Source organism: Marmota monax, unplaced genomic scaffold (assembly GCF_021218885.2).
Source record: "Marmota monax isolate L192 unplaced genomic scaffold, Marmota_monax_Labrador192_F-V1.1 WCK01_AAM20220418_F8-fsc00147, whole genome shotgun sequence".
Taxonomy (NCBI): Eukaryota; Metazoa; Chordata; class Mammalia; order Rodentia; family Sciuridae; genus Marmota; species Marmota monax.
Window position 1 is genome coordinate 2,841,994 of NW_026693552.1, and position 21,001 is coordinate 2,862,994.

Here is a 21,001-nt window from a genome sequence, read left to right on the forward strand (position 1 = left end):
CCTCCACTCCAGCAGGCCCTGCCTACACATAGCACCACCCTAGAGGCCAAGCTTTAAATCACAATGACCCTTAGGGAAGTCTCAGACAACACCCAAACCACAGTAGGGGTGTGTCCTCACTATTAGGTTTAGGCTTTGTTTGACCAGGAAACCATGACATTTTCTTTTTTAGTGCATTTTTTAAAAATATATAGTTTTAGTTGTAGATGGACACAATACTTTTATTTTACTTATTTATTTTTATGTGGTGCTGAGTATCTAACCCAGTGCCTCACACATGCTAGGCAAGCGCACTATCCCCCAGCCACAACCCCAGCCCTTTAGTGCGTCTTATTGGAAAGCACACAGCAGTTTTCTACCATTTGTAGTGTTAACTTCACCATTTTGTTATTGTAGTATCAGTCAGGCTTCTTCCTTCAAAAGCTACCATTTCCCATTTGTAATTAATACACAGTTTGTAAAGGAAGATGAGACCCCCTAAATAATGACTACCTCATCAGACTATAATCTTCCTGTTTTTCCTGTGTCAAATGGAAATATCATGATCCTCTCCTCCTAACTACTCCATTATGTGTCTCCTAAGGAAAAGGGTATTCTCTTAACATATTTTCTTTCACTAATTAGCAAATTTGAGAAATTTAATATTGGGGCAAAACTTTTTTACAATCCATAGATTAGATTTAAACTGTGTCAATGTACCAATAAACTATTTTAAGCTACTATTTTTTTTTTAGTCCAGGATGAAGCATTTCAACCAGCTTTTTTGTATCCATTGATGATTTTCTAAACTCCATGTCTTTCTATATTGATCAGCAAGCATCTTGCTGCAAAAAAAAGAGTGCTCCCTTTTCCCTCATTTATTTGTTTATATATTTTTATCAGTAGGAACCATGAATTTTTAACTTAGTTGATATGTTATGATCTCTCTCTTTTTAAAAAAATATATTCAATTTGTTCTCAGTTTGACCTTGGAGAACCCCTTGCACAATAACTCTTCATTGCTTTTGATATGATTCTATCTCTTTAGAACACTTCTTTCTGGCACAACAGGACTAGAGGTTCATCTTGTCCTTTCACTGTCTGAACCCTGAGATTAGCCTTCTCCCCAAGAAGTGGATTTAGTGGTATTTAGAAAATAAGGTTTTAGTACTACAATTTTGCTCATTGCTTCTAGTAGGTCATTGATTATAGGCCCTCTCAGTCAACAGAGTTTGGGATTCATGTGTGTGTGTGTGTGTGTGTGTGTGTGTGTGTGTGTGTATACACACACACACACACACACATGAACCCATATTCAAATGTGTTTTTATATTGACATGGTGTCCTGGTAGCAGAGGCACACAGCAAGCCCATTAATGCCTGCTGAGAAGTGGAAGACCAGGCAGGCAGGTTGGAGCATGGACAGCAAGCATGGGCTGCCATCTGCAGAGCCCACTGTGTCACAAACCAGGGTGTACCAGCCTATCACCTGCCTGCCCAGTCCCCGCCCAGTGCAGAAGTCCTGCTCTGCAGAGCACTGTAGTCCACAACTTCTAAGGTCCCACAATCCTAGCCAATCTCAACCTCCCGTTCCCCAAGAGCTGAGGGAAACCAGAAGTGGGGCAGACCTGAATGGGATTGTAGGGTTAAACAATGACATTAGTACTTTCCCATACTCTGATTAGCATAAATTTGGACCAATAATGTTGACAGAAATTCTATATAAACCCCTAGACTAGCACACTTAGATCGCTTGAGTCCTCTCTCACATGATGGGAGTTCTGTTTCTATTCACACTTGAATAAATCCTACTCTTATACTCGCTCGTCTTTGTGCATTTCATTTTTCGACTTCATCAGATAAGAACCCAGAAAGAAGAAGTTGGTGATGAACTGCTGGGGTCTGCTGCAACACTGGAGGGCATGGACCACCGCTAACAGCTGCAGCACATCTCCTAGCTGCAAAGACCTGCAGCTGATGCAGATCCACCCGCCAGCAGCAGCAAACCCCAGTTTTCAATATCAACTATCTATCTATAAATATATATTTAAAACTATAAATTCATACTAATAACTTTAACCCACCACAGCACATTTTACTCTGTGCAAAGTTGCCCAGCTATTAGCTGAAAGAGTTTGAACTCAAAAGTCCAGATTCAAACCCCTGAGATTAAAACTTCTGTCCAAACTCTATCCACTGCACAGATTTATCCTCCACTCCCCTCTCCTTGGTATCAATTGTACTCCAATGTCTCATATTCTTCCTAATGGCAAAGCAATCATTAAGGCAGAGGTTACTTTCTATGCTTCTATCTGAAAAAAGAATTTCTGTTCGTGTTATTTTCTACATCTTAAAAATGGCTTACAATATATATTTTTAAATCCATTTCTTGGCTCTGATGAGAAATACAGTTAGTAGGTTCAGAATTTAATTTGCTCTCCAGGGTAGTTCCAAAAAATATGAAATAACATTATAGTGTCCTTTCCATGTCTAATAATTTGATGATTCCCCCTTCACACTTTCGGTAGATCAAATACTTTCTCCTCTAAAATGGGAAGAGTATAACTAAAATAAATGCACATCACATTATTTCTCCTGTTTTCATCTACAGAACAACAGAAATTTTTTTTCAACATCTGCCTCAACAAACATAATTGCATGAAGCAGCATTTGTGATGTTCCTCTCTTCCTTGAAAATCTGGGAAGATCAAGAAAATTCAGAGTGCACCCACAACTTTCAACATAGCTTCTTTGTAAGATATGCTGTGTTAACTCAGCTTTCCATCATTATAATAAATGCCAGAGACAATCAACTTATAGTGAGAAAAGTTAATTTTCACTCACAGTTTTCAAGGTTTCAGTGCATGAATGTGCAGACCCATTGTTTTTAGGCCTCTGGTTGGGGTTCTGCTGGCCAACATCAGGAAGTGTGTGGTTGGAGCAAAACTGCTTACACCATCACCAGGAAATGAAGAAGAAGAAGAGAAAGAGACCATAGTCCCATAATTCCTTTAGATAGCATGCCCTCATGGGCCTATAAACCTCCCCAGAAGCTCCTACTTTCTGAAGATTTCATTACCTTCTAACAGCTTCCCCCTGGGGAACAAGGATCTTTTAGTGATTCTCAGGATTTTAACTATATCATATGCAAATTATTTTTAAGCCTCCTAGAATCTCTCTAAGACACCTGGAATTCTGCCCCATACTGCCCTCATCATGCAAATTATCAACACAACTCAGAAGTTCCATGCACATTTCAGAAGATTTTCATAATCTTTAGCCTGATTTGCTTAGAAGCCTGTTACAAGTGTACATGTGAGTTAAACCCTTGCAAAGTCTTCTAGGAAAACCTTGGGGAGATAATGACTACAGTGAGTACAGAAAATTCAAACTGAAACTGAGTAAGGAAGTTTGCCAAAGGAAGAAACGAACAGTTTTGAAATATATGAACAATCTTTATTTTTAGTAAAGTCCATGGGATTGGAATATTAATATTTCTTTGTATTATTATATTAAACTTTTTAATTAATATTTTATAATTATATTATCCATATAATTATATTATTATAATAATGTAGTATAATGTCACTGTGATAATATAAATTAAAATAATCCGTTTTACTTGTAATTAAAGAGCTACAAAATAAGCCACCCTTTTGAACACAAATTTATGTCATTTTCCCCTTTGATTGATATTTTAAAATTATTTTTGAGTAATTTATTTTTTAAATTAATGTTTTTAAGAGTGACAGTTGGAGATCCATTTAATTTTTCTTTAATTAGATGCTAGAAATATTTCCCTTTATAGAATTGATTATTTTTTCTTTTAAAGATATTTTTGTCCTATTCAGATGACATGATTAAAATAGGGATTTGATTATCATCTCATTAACAATGGGATTCTGCAAGAGTGTTTAATATGTAAATGGAGTTAACTCAAGCAGCCTTGAAATGGTTAAATTGAAAAACTCCAGAAAAAAAAAGGAGGGAAGAAGAACATGTGATTGTCAAGCGCTTAATAGATAAGGAATTCTGTGTGCAGGATTTTATTTGGCAGACATGTACACATTGTTCTCAGCCAGTCTTAAAGCTAGAGCAGTCTATGTAAACCTGCCCAACACCACAGTAATCTTAGGAGGTAAAAGTTATCCTGATGTGTGTCTTTGTAGCAGATATTTTGCAGAGGTTATTATAATCTGCATCAAGAATTCTATGGAAATAAAGCATAGAAAACAGGAAAAAGAATAACAATAACATATAGGATATTTACAATGAAACTGAAAATGGAAAGAGAAAGAGAGAGATCTTAAAAGTTCTGGGAGAAGAAAAAAGCAATTCAATTACATCCATTATAACCAAGGAAAGAACCCCAAAATGGATCAGCAGGTAATATAGAAACATAATGATAAACGTGCTGAAATAGAGATGGAACAGAATAGTTCTTCATCCACATCCAGTGCCACTCCTAGACTGGCAATATGACCTTTGCCTTTGGACCCTGCATTTAAGCTCTTCTGCAGTACTTCTTCTTCTTCTTCTTTTTCAATATTTATTTTTTAGTTACAGGTGAGCACAATATCTTTATTTTATTTTTTTATGGTCCTGAGGATTGAACCCAGTGCCTCACGCATGCTAGGTGAGTGCTCTACCTCTGAGCCACAACCCCAGCCCCTGCAGTACTTCTTTTTAGGAGGGTATTATCCAGAGGAATAAGTGGTTGTAACCACCTGAGATTTTACACACACACACACACACACACAAACACACACATACAAACACACACACAAAGACACACACACACAATCTCTGTGTACCTGGGACTCTGAAATTCTCTACACAAATATCTAAATATGTTTCCAGAACTTGTATGGATCTATCCTCTCAAGAGTGGACTATTTTGTCAAGGTACTCTAGGCTACTGCTATGATGTGAGTGTTTCTTCAAAAAACTCTAGTGATGGAAACTCAATTCCTCAATATGGCAGTGTTGGGAAGTGTGACTTAGTGGGAGGTATCTGTATTATGTGGGGGATCCCTCATAAATAGATGAATGACTGTCTATGGGAAGGGTTTAGTTATTTAGGAGTTCAGTTCCCTTTTATATTTCCTGTATATGCCTTCTTTCCTCTTTTGAATTCCATCATGCTTTGAAACGGCATGAAGGCCTCCCCAGATGCCAAGCAGATGCTGGCACCATGGTGACTAAAAGGACCCAACCAGAACAACTGTAGAGGAATAAAAATTTATGGGGGCTCACAGTTTCAGATGTCTCAATGGGCAGACTCCATTCCTGGGGGCTCAAGGTGAGGCAGGACTTCATGGTGGAAGAGTACGGCAGAGGGAAGCAGCTCACATGGCGATCAGAAAGCAGAGAGGAAGACTCCACTCTCAAGATACAAAATACATACCCCATAGCCACACAACCAATGAACCACTTCCTCCAGCCACACTGCACCTGCCTCCAGTTACCACTCAGTCAATCCCATCAATGAACAATTCACTCATTAGGTTTAGGCTATAAGCCAATTGTTTCTCCTCCATTGTCTCACATGTGGGCTTTTGGGGGACATCTCATATCCAAACCATAACAGGGTATAAAGTGAAATTGGGGCAGTCATGGGCCTAACTTTATCTACTGCTCCTCTTACAAACCCCAGTCTGAGGTAGAACTTTGAGAAGTCAGGAGCAGAAATCTGAGAATTCTAAATTCAAGTCTAACTTCACCTGTTATGGAGGTTCATGTTTCAATGTAGAAGAATACAACACACTGTCTTTGGCTTCATTAATAATGTTTATTTAGCATATAGAAATTCAGTATGTGGCCTCCTTTCACACTTTAAGCTCAGACCCTATGAATAATGGGGGGTGGGTCATGAGTAACAAAAATCTGGTTTTGAGTTCACCAATTTTCTAAGGTGATTTTTTTTTTTAAAGTTAATACAAGAACAAACCAACAGCGATTTACAACCTGTTACTTTTTTGCTTTGGTTTTGTGTTGAGAGCCTATTTGTGCCCAGACAGACTGTGGCAGTTTGAATATATGTTTGATGTATGTGTTTATGTTAACTGTTCATTAGCAAACATGCTTTCTTGCAGAAAGGACTTTGCTTACTCAACCATCTTTGTTGTTATCATAAAGTTCTTTACATTTTGTCAAATAAAAGCACTAGAACCAAAGAGCTTCAAATTTCAAACACCACTTAGATTTTGGTTCATTAGTTACATTGACCAGATGGTCAGTGTCTTCTTACAGACTGCATGATCCATGTGACCCATGGGGAAGCAATCTGCCTCTTCAAGACCTTGAAATTCTGGCTGGGTACAGTGGTGCACACCTGTAATCCCAGTGGCTCAGAAGGCTGAGGCAGGAGGATTGTAAATTCAAAGCCAGCCTCAGCAAAAGCAAGGCACTAAGCAACTCAGTGAGACCTGTCTCTAAATAAAACACACAATAGGGCTGGGGATGTGGCTCAGTGGTCAAGGGCCTCTGAGTTCAATCCCCAGTACCTGCCCCACCCCACACACACCTTAAAAAAAAAAGAAACTGAAATTCTGGAGTTGGAAGTGACCGACTAATCTTGTTGAATCATTTCCTTTCACAGAGTAAGAAATTATGGCTCTGAAAGATAACATTTAACACTGATAACCTCTCCTACACCAACACGAAAAGCATTTACTTGTTCTAAAAAAAAGATTCTTGATGAGTGCTACAGTTTTTAAAAAGTGACAATTTGATTTTTTTTTTTTTAATTTTGTGTTTTCTGATTTGGAAATTGAACATGTATTGATTTTTAAAGTTCCTACCAGAGTACAGACACATCCTGGAGAAACAGGATCTTCTGTTAAGATCTTAAGCTAATTGATCCCTGAGGTCTTGGGAATTGAGCACAATCTAGAAGCCTACAGGAGAAAAGGCAGGACGGAGGGGTAGAATGAGGAGGTGTGTTGGTTAGTGAGCTGAGAGGGAGCCAAAAAGCTCAGCCTGCTGAACAGTGTCCCCTAAGGCCAGTCCTACATGCAGAGGGGTGCTGACTGGAGAAAAAGTTGCCCAGTTGTTGAAAGGACAGCACAGAACATGCTTTGTAGCAAACAGGAAGTGACAAAAATAACTACCTTTTCAACACAAACAGCAGCTTTAAGTGATGCACAATGAATTTTCCTTCTATCAATTAGATTGCAAACTAGAAAGTCATGGATAACAAGGATGCCTCCATATGTCACTTCAGGGGACTGCCGGAAAAACAGGAGAAGCATAATCAATACTGTGATTAATGGCAGTAATTTCACACAAACATCTGGGCAATTAAATATGCTCTTTAGGAGGTGTTTTGCCTCATGACCAGTGAAGGAATGAATGATTTTCAAGTCAAACATCACTGTCAGTATATTGAATAATTCACAGTCACAAACAAATTCAAATTGGAATATTTCCAGCTGTCAGATCTATAAAAAGTCTTTTTTTTTTTTTGGAAGAAAATATACTCTGGGTCAGATTTTCATTCTTTGCAATCCTTGTGCATTAAATTAAAGGTACTCTGAAAAATGTATGTGCACACACTGTCTGTTGTGTACCCAAACTTTGGATATGCATTCTGGGAAATAATAGGGATCTGTCACATGGCTTCTACTCCCAGGAAAGTTAAGATTTTTGTTGGCTAAGCAAAGAATATGATGAGAAAATGATGAACAAGTGATGATAAATGTCTGCATCCAAACCTTGGCTAATCATCAGGAAAATCTGAGGTAATTGTTAAAATTAAGTAAACAAACTTGGTTTGGAACTCAGGAGTCTATATGGCCACTTAAAATGTATCTTCAAGAAACACTGCAAAACCATTTTTAAGGAGGTACTATGTAAGATCAATATCTAAAATATGATCTAAGTCATCTTACTATTTTACCCCTAAAATGAGCTGGAACATTTATACCTCATTATTTAGGCCACATACCAGGATCCATATTACCATATAAATCGTTTTTGAGCAAATAAAACCCTGTCATCCTACTAATATTTTCATCATAGTTATCTATAGTGTCTGGAACATAAAATAATAAATAAAACAATCATTTTTATAGGTGGAGAGAAAGGGATTCAGGGAGATGACTTGTCTTGTCTAAAACTTATTTATTTTTGTGACCCTGGGGATCAGAGCTGAGCCTTACACATGTGAGACACACTACTACTGAGTTCCATTCCCATTCCATTGTCCCAAAATTTAATGAGTGATTCTCTAGACTCATATTTAGATCTCCTCACCATAGAACTTTACTCCTCTTAGTGAAAACAGGTAATATTAGTCAGACTTTTCTGGTATCTTTGCTACTATTTCAAATACTTGAATATCTACTAACAAACCAGCTGACAATGTCACAGCCTTTATATCTTTTTAAAAAATTGTTTCTACCTCTAACATATCATAGTATTTTATGGCCAGAAAATTCAAGCTATGAGCAATGCCATCAGTTAAGCAGGTATTGATTTTAGTTATGAGAAAGCATTGCTCTAAAAAGAGACTATCCCATTTCTAAAATCTGAGACAATAAAGAATGTCCACTGGTAAATTAGTTCCTGTGATTCCAATCTTGTCCTTTTCAACTCCCAGATCATCCTGCCAAATGATTAGCCACAGTCAGTGCATCAGTGTGAACACTTATTTCAGATCATTTATTCCCAGGCATAGTGAAGATTGATCATTTGATCAATCTTGTCCCCACTCTCCTTCAGAGCCACCCCTGAGTTGGACTATTACAAGGCAGTGGTCATCTTTTCAAGTAACCCATATGACAGCTGGAATTTTTTTTCCCTCAGGTTACTGCTGGGGCTTCAAACAGGAAAAGAGGGAAACTGGTGGGAATTTGCACTACTTTTTTTCATGCCCCTTGTGCATTCAGGACCTCCTTGGAACTCATATAGTATAGACTGAACACTTGCACTTAGTAATGGATCCCAAATGGCATATCTGCCCTTTGGAATGTATGACAGGGCAGATATTCTGTTCATAGAGGCGTGGACATCTTTGTGGTTAGTGGTTCAATCCTTAAGATTGTGGTTCAGTGGAAGAGTGCCTGCCTCACATGTGTGGAGGCACTGGGTTCAATCCTCAGCACCACACAAAAATAAATAAATAAATGAAAGTATTGTGTCCATCTACAACTAAAAAAAGATATTTTAAACAAGCAAATTGAGAATTATTTTTCAAAACTTAAAATAGATACCTGCTGAAAAGTTAATACATGGCTCTTGTTCTAGAACCCTAAAGATTTCAGCTATTTCTAGTCGCTGCCAGTTGAATCCGCTAAAGGCAATTTAAACATAAGTATATACAGAAAATTTACTACCTCCTTGCAATTATGAAAAGCAGATACTAAATTATTTATATTATATTTCTTTGAACTCCACTCAAACCTAGTAGTCTTTTGGATGACCAAGTAAATGGGTCAAAGAAACAAATTTCAATATAGTCAGTGTGCTTTTTCTTGATGGTAGTTTCCACAAGATCAGCAACTTATTCATACATTTAGAGAGAATATTCTAATTTAAATAATTTGTTACCTAGAAATTTATCTGGATAGAGCAGATGTCTTCATGAGATTCATATCTAATCATTTGGTCTGCATGCCTCTGTATCTCCTACTTGGTTCAATCCAGGTTTTGTCAGTACATTGCCATCAAAGCAGTTAGCAAGCATGAAGTCTAGGTAGAGCTAGACTTGAAAGATTAGTTTATCCATCAAACTCAATTGTAACACAGATTTGTTGTAGCATAGTGGTCACATGGTGAAGGTGCCCTTTGACACATTGGACAGCTGAATCTGACATTCTGTACTTATTGGAATAATTTTAACATCATCTGCCAGATCAGTAGCTTCAAGTCAAATGACAGGGACTATGCAAATTATTTCAGCAAAGAGATTACACCTGCAAAAGTCATGGCAATTTAAATCACATATATGATTATTATGATGATGCTCCACCATTGTTTTCCAAGGCCCATTTTCTATTCTTCACTGGGTAAAGTAGAAAGTTAAGTGTTGCTCTGATACCAATCACAATGCTTCAAATCCTCAATGGCAATTAATTTCTTGCCTTTACCCCTTTACTTACTCCAGGTATGTAGTTTCTTGGTGTTTTGTTTTATTTTGTTTTTTGTTTCTTGTTTTTTCACTACTGAAAATTGAACCCAGGACCTTAAGTGTGCCAGTCAAGCATTATGACACTGAGCTACACCCCAGTTCCTCCAAGGATGTAGTTTTAATTTTCACATGGAGAGGAGTCTTGGGATCTTCCATTTGGTCCTACTTATTATAATCACTCTTCATTTAGGCACCCAAGATAAAGATTCTACCAGATGCTCAATATAATATTTCAAATTCATTAGAAGAATAACCATGGTATATGTTACAATCCCATTGACTGACTAGAAGACCATATTTGTTATTTAGATGCTTAGAAATTAAAGTCAGAGAAGAGTCATCCTTAGAAAGGTGAGGTAACCCTAAAACATGATTACATATTCTGGGTACCTGATCTGGGAAATGGCTGCTGGGAGCCATTAGCCAAGTAGGTATGACAATTTCCTTGCCAGCGTACCCCATGTTGCTTAGTGGAAGGACTCGTGGAAATAGGACATTTTGCAGTGACATTGCATGTATGTGACCTTGCTCAAGGACCAAGGCGGATTCGAGTTTAGGGTGTTCCCGGTTTAGGATAATCGGGTTTAGGGCCTTCAAGGTTTAAGATTATTCCTGCTGGGAATAGGGCGTATCCTGCTGCCTGAGTCCCCTTGAGTTCTCACGGGATTCAGACAGTATTTTTTGGGAGATAGAAGCCCAGTGGGGGTGGATTTGGGCAGAGAACGTGGATTTCCCCAGAACATGATTGTAGACGGCTGGTGTGAGTTCGGGAATAAAGAGTTGCTGTTTGAATCTACAAGCTGTGTGGTGGCTCGTGATTTTGTGCCCAGCCAGACTTCGGCAAATGGCCACAGATCCTTTTAGGAAAGTTTACAGGAAAGAGCCATTGTCATAACTGTGATAATTTTGAAAGTTTCTTCCACTAAGGTAACGAGATGCTTCTTCTTTTTTTTAATAGTTGACTGAATCTATGGGTTGATTCAGGTCTAAAACTGGGAAAGAGCTATAGCTCTCCAGTGAGATATAATCAGATCTAATGTTTAATCAGTTACACAATTCGAATAGGACTTTATGGGATAGACTTTTATTTGGGTCTCCAAACCTTTAATGATTAGTTACTTCTAAAGATCCACTAACTTGGCAGGCAAGTTCCTGACACTGTCCAGGGGCAAAGCCACTGTGTGCCATTCATAGTCTCATCCCAGTGTCAAGAGAGTCACATTCTTTTTTTTTTTTAATTTTTTATTGTGGGTTGTTCAAAACATTACAAATTTCTTGACATATCATATTCCACACTTTGATTCAAGTGGGTTATGAACTCCCACCTTCACCCCATACACAGATTGCAGATTCACATCAGTTACACATCCATTGATTTACAAATTGCCTGCCAAGCTTATACCTGACTTTGGTATCCTACTCTTTCTAACATAAAATTTTTGAATACAGATTATATGGCAACTGTATATGAATTTTAATATTGCTTTGCAGCTTCATGGAGATGTATAGCATCCTCTAAATAAAAGAGCAGGGTCCAGAGTAAACTGTGCCCAGTGAATGTAAGGGGACAGCAAATTTCACAGGACTTGTGTTGCCTATGTCTGTAGAAGATTCAAAACTTTAGCATGAAAAATGGATGCATTGTTATCTTTAGAGTCCATAAGAAAGTGTACTTGGGAGCCTGGGAACCCAGGAGTTTGGGACCTATTTCAAAACCACAAGAGAAAAACCTTTAGAGATAGACTGAAAATAATATCTGACTGAATTCTTCCATGTCTTTGATTTGTCCTCAATCAGAATGCACCTCAATTCTTCCCCTAGTTAAAGTATATTACATTTAGGGCTGGGGATGTGGCTCAAGCGGTAGCGCGCTCGCCTGGCATGCGTGCGACCCGGGTTCGATCCTCAGCACCACATACAAACAAAGATGTTGTGCCCGCCAAAAAACTAAAAAATAAATGTTAAAAAAATTCTCAAAAAAAAAATAAATAAAAAAAAATAAAGATCCACTAACGACAAACCTTTGCCTCTGATGGCCAATTAGTGTTGCCTGGGCTTTTCCATTTTGGGGAAAAGGATACTCCCCTTTTAAATAGTACAGATAGTTTCAAATTAGTTGCATCAAAGATTCGAAGCATTGTGACTAGTATCAGAGCAACATTTAACTTTACCCACTGATAGTTTCTATCTTTAGCATCCCTGTTTAGCAGAGATGCTTTCAAAGTAGATGATGCTCCTTCCCCCACATCATAGGGACTGCCTTCTGAACTCTCCTCTGGATATGATTGGCTGTATGTGAATGAACTGCATCTGATACATCTATGTTGGGTATGTAATTCCAATATTCTCATCATAAGTCTTTATATAACTTATTCTCTGGTATACCAAGGAACTTTTGGCAGCTCATGTTTCATTATTTGAAAAAACAATGCTTCTGGGCTTATAATATTACATAACATTTGATTTAGCTCATTTGTTGCAGAATCTCTAGCAGTTAAAAATATTGATATGCTTATCTGATTAAAAAAAAGTTCTTGGCTGGTATGTTCAGATTCATTCCCTTCCATAATCTCACACCCAGCTGGATACTATAAAGTAGCTAAATTTTGTAATTATTTTTAATTTCCCCCATTGGTTCACATTGTAATTAATTCCTTCTCAGAGGATGTTGGAATATCTGATGACAATTGAATGCATTAAGAATAGGTTACAAATGTGTTAACTTTCCTTTGCAAGGTAACTCCATTGGAGAAATATTACAGGGTTTTTAAAGAAGGCCAAACAACCTCATGAGACAGGGAAAAGGAGATATTTAAGCTCATAGCAAGCTAGGAGTTTGAAGCAATGTGAATCCTATAAATCCTCCCATGTTTCCATTCCAATTACTAATTTTCTGTGCTTTCCAACTCCAATCTGGTATTTCATGCATGAGATTTTTAGATAAGGCTGTGAATTCATGGACATTGATATTTGGCAATGTATCAGATGAAATGAAGGTTTTGTTTCTAGCTTGCTCAGTACTGTGGAGGTAAAAGTAAAGAAATTCATGGACAGTCCTTGGTTTTCAGTAAAGACCTGAGCCAAAAAATACGAATTTAGCTTTTAATATTCTCTTTTGAAGATTTCTAGTCTGTTATTAGAAATAATAATATTAAATAAATAATAATTTTCTCATATCTCTGTTGTCCTCTACAGTTACATAACAACAGAGGCTGGATCCTCTAAAGCTTTGTTACATCTAAATCTAGGGACTGATCAGTGAGAATTTAAGTATCTGTTTTGCCACTGTGTGCCATCAGTTACCAAAGATATGATCGTTTCAGATAGACAAATCTTCACCATTCTATTTATTTATTATTTATATTTTTGGTACTGGGGATTGAACTCAGGGGTGCTTTACCATTGAACTATATCCATAATCCTTTTTTTTTTTTTTTTTTTTTTTGAGACAGGGCCTTACTGTTTCTGAGGGTTTCACTACATTGCTCAGTCTGGCCTGGTATTTGAATCCTCCTGCCTCAGCCTCCAGAGTCACTGGGATTACAGGTGTGTGCCACAGACTGGAACCATTGAATCTTTTTTTTTTTTAAGTTGTAATCCTCAACATAAATGTTTTTAAAGGGATAGTGGAGTTGGGCATAGTGGGGTTGGGCATGGTGGTACACGCCTGTGATCCCAGCTACTCAGGAGACTGAGGCAGGAGGAATGCACTGCACCTGTGTTCAACCCTCAGTAGCAAAATAAGTAAATAAATAATAAATAAATGGATAATGGATAGCTTACAGAATTATCAGGTGAGCTGTGCAAAAAAAAGGCTTAAAGGTATCAAATTCCTTTTGATCTAATCCTTACCTGTGTCTTTGAATTTACCTTTCACAGCTCTCCTGTATATGTGCATTGTTTTCTAGCTGTAGAATAATTCAGTTCCCTAAATATGCTATGCTTTCTTGTATGCCTTTCTATAAATGTACTTTTTGTCTGACATGCTACTTTACTTCTCATTTGTTAACCACCTTTTTTTTTTCATGTTTTACTTTCTTTATAAAATCTTCCCTGTTAATTCAAACAGAATTGGCATTTGATATCCCTAAGCAAATGATCATGCTTATTGTAATAGTTCTCATTATTTCACATAACCTGTTGTATATTATGGTATACTGTTCTGCATTTTCTGCCATTTAATACAGTTATAATGAGTCTTAACAATTTTAGCAAATTTGACTGTCCTACTTGACTTTGCACATCCTGTATCTTTTTTTTTTTTTAATGTTTTTAGTTGTAGAGGACACAATGCCTTTATTTTACTTATTTATTTTTAGGTGGGGCTGAGGATCAAACCTAGTTCCTCACACGTGCTAGACAAGCACTCTACCACTGAGCTACAACCCCAGCCCCATCCTATACCTTGTCACGACAAATATTTGAACAAATGTAACAAATATTCAATAAATATTGAATGAAAAGCAATAAACTGATAATCATTTCTTTTGTAAATACTAATTTATAATTTCACTCTAAAATCATTACATTGAGTTTAAACATGTTCATGTCACAAGAATTTTTAGAGTCAAAAATTTTCCTATCTTAATTTTACATCTTACCTGTATCTTCAGGGTCCTTACCTTCTGGTAAGCAAAGTGAAGTAGATTCGTTTAACATCCTGTTGTAGTTTAATTTTACTGGCCTATTGCTTACTCCACTGATTCTTTTCTTTGAAGAATATTTCCCACACTCATAAAACGGCAAGTCCTTTCATTTGTAAGTTGTTATCATCATCCAAAAAAAAATTTTTTTGATCAAATATCTCCCTAAGGCAAGGGTAAATGTCCTTTGAAAAGCAGTTGCCAAGATTTTTATGGCATCCTTTTTTTTCTCTACCAAGTGAGGGACCACAAAGGATGTAAAAATGGATTTAAAAGAGGAAAAGACAAAAAAAATATGATGGGAAGTGGGAGGAAAGAAAAGCAGTTATCAAATGAGTGTGATTAAGCAGTGGAATCATATCAGAACCAGTGGCAGAGATTAAGCAGTGGAGTCATGATCAGAACATCCCATGTCCACAAAAACTGTGGGCATATTGACTATAGATTAGCTTTGTGCTTTAAATTTTCTTTTATTGGATTAATACACTTGATCATTGAAAACATCACATAATGCCAAAACATTACTATAACCAAATTCAACCTTTCCTAGTCACATTCTTTACTCCCATAGCATTCCTCCCCAAATTCTCTTTTAATATCTTTGGCTGTTTTTCCCTCTGGAATTTAATATCTCAGCATTTCTATGTGATACACATGTACTTTTATCTTTTATTCAAACAAGTCAGACATCACCTCTAGATTCCTTGTTATGTTACATCAAGATTAAGCTGTCTTCCTGTGTCATCCAGTTTCCCCTCTCTTATTCTCTGAATACAGATTTATTCTACTTTTTAGTTAAATAAAAGCAGTTTTGACCTTATTGTGACCATTGCTAGCAGTTGAGAACTGAACATTTGAGTTGAGCCTTTATTTTAGTTTTTAAAGTTTTCTTAAATTAGCAATTGCCTTATTTTTATGCTTGTTTTCCTTTTGATTGAACCTAAATGTCTCAATGTCTCTAGGTTTAGTTTCCTACAAGGTCACCCACATCAAGCAATCTATTGGTTTAACTTTGGATACTGTGTTTAACTTGTATTTTGTGTTTAATTCTATGTGGGAAATTCCACACACACAAGCACGTGCACACACACACACACACACACACACACCACCACTATTAAAGTCATCCACTCTCCTGTTTGGATTAGATTTCTCTAGGGCTGCTATATAGAATTTACCTTTGCTTTTATTGTAGGAAATTTCTTTTCCGAGAAATGGATTCATTGTCCCTATTTTAAATTTATTTTATAAAATAAAATAGCTTAAAAAGTAAAGTAGCTTTTTAAAAAGTAGCTTTTTAAGCTACTTAAATAAAGTAGCTTAAAAAGATGATACAATGACAAAACTTACAAGCATGGAGGCCCTTAACATTTTACTATGCTTCTCCCCTGTCATCCTGTTCCATCCTGTTTTAATTGGTTGTCTTTTATGCCTGGTGCAAAACTATAATCCTGGAAGTATTCTTCATCATACTCTTAGATAATCCGTCTTTTCTTCATCCTCTCCTCCCTCCTCATCCAATCTCCCCCCTCCTTCTCTTCCTCCTACTTTTCATTACTGAATTCGGTGTCTCAGATTTTTCATCATTTATGGGAATACATCTTTTAGCTGAGAAAGCGAACATAGGGAGAAACATTTTTTGAGAAATTTCTTTTCTTTATTCTAAACTACATTTAATAAATAATTACCTATATAAAGCCTTCTAGATCAAAAACGATTTTCATTCAGAATTTTAAAGTTCTAAATCTTCAAGTTCTGATGTTAGTTTGCAAATATTTGAGGGCATTCTATTTTTTTTTTTATCTGTGGAAAGTGAATTTTCTACCTTCTCTGAAAACTTGTGTTTTCTTTGTCCTCCATGTTTTGAATGTCCATAGTGACATATCTTATTCTATGTCTATTTTCATCCATTACTCTGGAAATTTCTATGACTGTTAACCTGGAAATTCAAATCCATAAATTCTGGAAAAGTTTACTGAATTATATGATAATTATTTCTCTCACTTTCTTTGTTCTCTTTTTTCTGGAACTCCAAAGATTTGAATGCTGTGCCTTCTGAACTTGTGGATCTGTCCTCTAATTTTGCAAGGTTTTACTCTTAATATTTTTTTTTCAAATATTTCTCTGTTGTATGTACTCTCTAAGAGTTTTGACTTTACATTTCCAGCCTCTCCATTGAGTTTTTCATTGTTCTTATGATGCTTGCAATTTCTAAGCAAAGCATTTTTAATTTTGCTCCTCAATGGTATACTGCAAATAGTTTTAAAGTTTTTCTACTTGTGTTAACTGTTTACTTCTCAGTATCTTTGTTTGGTTTCTATCTTTCTATTTACACCTTTTCTCAAATACCTAGAAATCCTTGGTTGACTGACTCTGTTTAATAGGGGAAACAAAAAGTTGATTGGAATCACCCTGTATGGGTGCACTGACCAGTAACACTTTAACAAAGGATAATCTGCCAATCATTTACTGAGAAAATGCTAGTGTGTGTGTATATATGTATATATATAATATACATATATACATATATAATATATATACATATAAATAATTATATAAGTATATATAATTATATATTATATATATATGTATATATATAATTTATATATTTGAACTAGAGAGAAGGGTTCCATTTGCTTTCCTTGAGGAAAACAAAACGAAAAAATACTCATTGCTGACTTTCCTGTGAAAAAGGCTGCGAAAGACTTGTGGGGTGGTGCTCACAAGCCAGCATTCAAAATGTAGAAGAGATCCACTTAATCCCTTGTTTTGGGTACAAAACACTGGCATTCCTCCATTCAGAGACTTTCTTTTTCCTTCTCTCTGGAACAAAAGTGTTTTTGCTTAGGAGAGGAGATATTGCCTAAAGGCAGGGAGACTTGGGCTCCACCTGAAGCTACTAACAGTTCCTTGTAGACAGTTCAGTTCTTGATTTACTGTTCCATTCACTTGATTTCCACAGGAACTTGGTGTTTTCCCTCCTCAAGCCATCAGCAAACTATCTGATGTATTTGGGGTTTGTTTTCTGCTTACTTCTGCCAGTATTTATTTGGTTTTCTTGGGTCTACTAAGTCAGTTCTTGAATGCCCATTACTTTGAGCTTCCCAAATGTTGAAATTATTAATTCTTTCATGTTCCACTTTTCCTAGATTTTTTGAAATAAAAGAATACCCATTTTTCTGTGGCTTAAGTAGGGCTTCGGAGGGAAGGAGATGATATGCCTATGTTTGATCCATCATTTATCCTGAAAAAGTGCAACAGATTTTATGTGTATGTTACACACCAGGCAGACTCCATAAAAGTTTCTCAGGTGTAAATTACTGTAAGTCAAAGGCCCAATAATATCAGTTTAAAACCACAAGGAAGTTTAAAAACTGCTTCTCCTGCCTTCAAATTGTTTGTCTGTTTCCTCTTTTTTTCTTCTTGACTTGGCTTTTCTTCCCCCTTTGAACACCTGTCCCCAGTGCTGTCCTTACCTCCAGACTACACTCTGTTTAACATCCTGTTCTTTAGACCAAGGTATCCCTGTAGGAATTTGAACTTCATTTCCTTCTGAATAGGCAAAATGACTCTAAAGACTTTTAAAGCCTTTTCATAATGTCTCTTTTGTAGAGGAATCTGCTCTACCAACTCACGGTAGGTAAGTCAACTAATAAATATTTATTCGATATATGTGCACACATTTGAGAGTAGGATTTACTTTTTTGAATATTTTAAATTCTGATAATTGCTCTATTTATTGAATGTTTGCAAACAGGTCTTCCCACTTCATTTGGTTACTGTTACTGAAAAATTTCCTGATGAATATAAAAAAAGATTAGCCTAAACTGTAGGCTTCATTATGATTTAATGAGAAACGTTTCAACGGCTTTGGGAATAAAAGTAAGGTCTTGGAAAAAGACTCAAGATCAACTGCCTAAAATATTTGATCTTGGAAACCAATGTTTTAAATATCTTTATTCATAAAACTTGCAGAAAATAGGTTAGAGAATGTATTACAAAGCAAAATAAAGTTTCTGTAATGCTAATTACAGTAAAAAATATACTCTAATTTAACTCAATACATATTTCTGGAGCTCCTACTTTAAACAAGGCACTGCATTAGATGTTGCAGCAGGTGGGGAAAAAATAAAAAGAAAAACCAATAATAATAGTAATACAATGCCCAGAAAACTCAGATTAACAGGAAATAATAAAAACAAGTTCACGTAAAATTATAAACTTTAATAGTTGAATAAGAGTATGATCATATCATTTATTAATAACATTTGGACACTTTTAAAGGGAAAGGGAAATCATATTAATTATTCTGGGGTCATCCTAAGCAAAACACCATGCAAAGAGATGACACAAATTTTCAAAGGTGGGCTAGTTTTATTTACTCAGTGAGGTCAGGAAAGAAAAAGATAGGCAATGTGGAATTCCAAGTGGAGAGAAATCCATGAACCAAACCATGGATGAGGAATGGCAGGTACCTGGATTATTTGGGGTATAGAAGTATGTACTAGAAAAAAATCTTGAAAGATCAGTATAGGTTTTGAAGTGTCAGCATCAAAAAAAAATATTTGTTCTTAATAGTGGATTGGTATGATTTGAACTCTACTTTGAGAAGACTGTAATTCCAGTATGTACAGATGAGCCGGAAGAGATTGAGTTAGGCAAGAAGACTGAAAAGTCAAGAAGTAATGACCCTAACTAAATAGGATAGAAATGTCAAGAAGAAATCGGATGCTCAAGATACCTTGAAAGTAGAATTCATAGATGTGGCAGATGTCTAAGAGGGCCGGTGCAGCAAAGGAAGAAAGGAGAAGGCCAAGAACACTTGGAATTTTAATGGATAAGTAATCAAGAAAATGTAATGTCAATAGGAGAATTAGACAACTCAGAAAGAAGCATCTCATTGGGGTATGGAGGGAAAGGATGGTGAAGAATTTTATAGGCAGTGGACTGAAAGTGGGAAGTTAAACAATAGCCAGATTAATTTATCCAGCAAATGGATGAAAATTATGAATCTGGATTTCATTGCCCATGGTAACCATAAAGATAAAGCCATAGTTGTGAGTGGAGGGTCCAGGAGCTAATGTAGAATAAAAGAGATGAAGATCATATAGGGAGACTTATGTAAACTCACAAGAATTAGTTTAAAATGTTACACATTGTGAGGGGAAAGAGTGTCAACTCTAATGTCTCCAAGGCTGCATTTCACTGAGGGCTGACTATGAACCAGGTATTCTACCAGGCCTTTGGGATAGAAGAGGAATAAGAAATGATATTCCTGCCACCAAGGAACTGTCTAGAAAAAGTACTGACAGAGTAATGATCGGACTTAAATACTGTGGATAAGCCAGGTGAGACAGGGAATGAGAAAGACTCAATTTAGTAATAAATATTTCATTGACCTTTGAATACGTAGGTCTAATGGAGGGATGAGAAGGGCCATAAAATTAAAAAAAAAAAGAAGGAAATAATAAGTGAGTAAAGAAGATAAAAAGGAGTAGACTAAGAACAATTAAAGGAGGAAAGGAGAAAAGAAAGGAAGGAAAGGAAGGGGAAGGGAGAAGAAAGAGGAGGCCAAAGGAGCAGAGGGCGGGGGGAGCTAGTGGTGGACTGAGGTAACTAATTTCAGAGAACGTAAAGTTGTTTGAAACTATGCCCATTCAAATACTTTAAAAAACAGGTGATTTAAGGTGCACAAACATTACCATCCCACTTAGTAAATCCTATTCATGTTCCTGTGGTGCAGTAAGTTCTCTATAAACCTATCTGGAGTTTTCTTCTTCACAAGTAAATTTGGACTTTGATTATGACAAAAATCATGTGATGTTTATGTGTTCAATACCTCACATAAAGTAAATTTTGATACTAACAAACCCTTGTATATAAAAATGAATGCTATACTGGATCAGATTTATGTTTCTAGCTTTTCTTTCTCCTTTGATAAGAATAAGGAAGATTCACTTAGATTTGGCTTTCTATTTGTGGTTTAATATCCTTAATAGCTTTTAGTTATGTAACTAATAACTTTACAAAAAAAGTTATCTTTTGACTAAAAGTCTTCTGCAAATAACCCATATTACAGGTAAGCTAAACTGCGGATTCTTCAACCTGGTGTAAAGCCTGACAACTTTTGTTTATAGTTCTTCTTAAACTTTTCAGAGGTCTCCACTTTTTTAGGGGCCCCAAAACTTAATACAAAAAGTTGTCTCTAGTCTACTTTTTGTTACTTTAAGCAATTAAATCTCTGTAA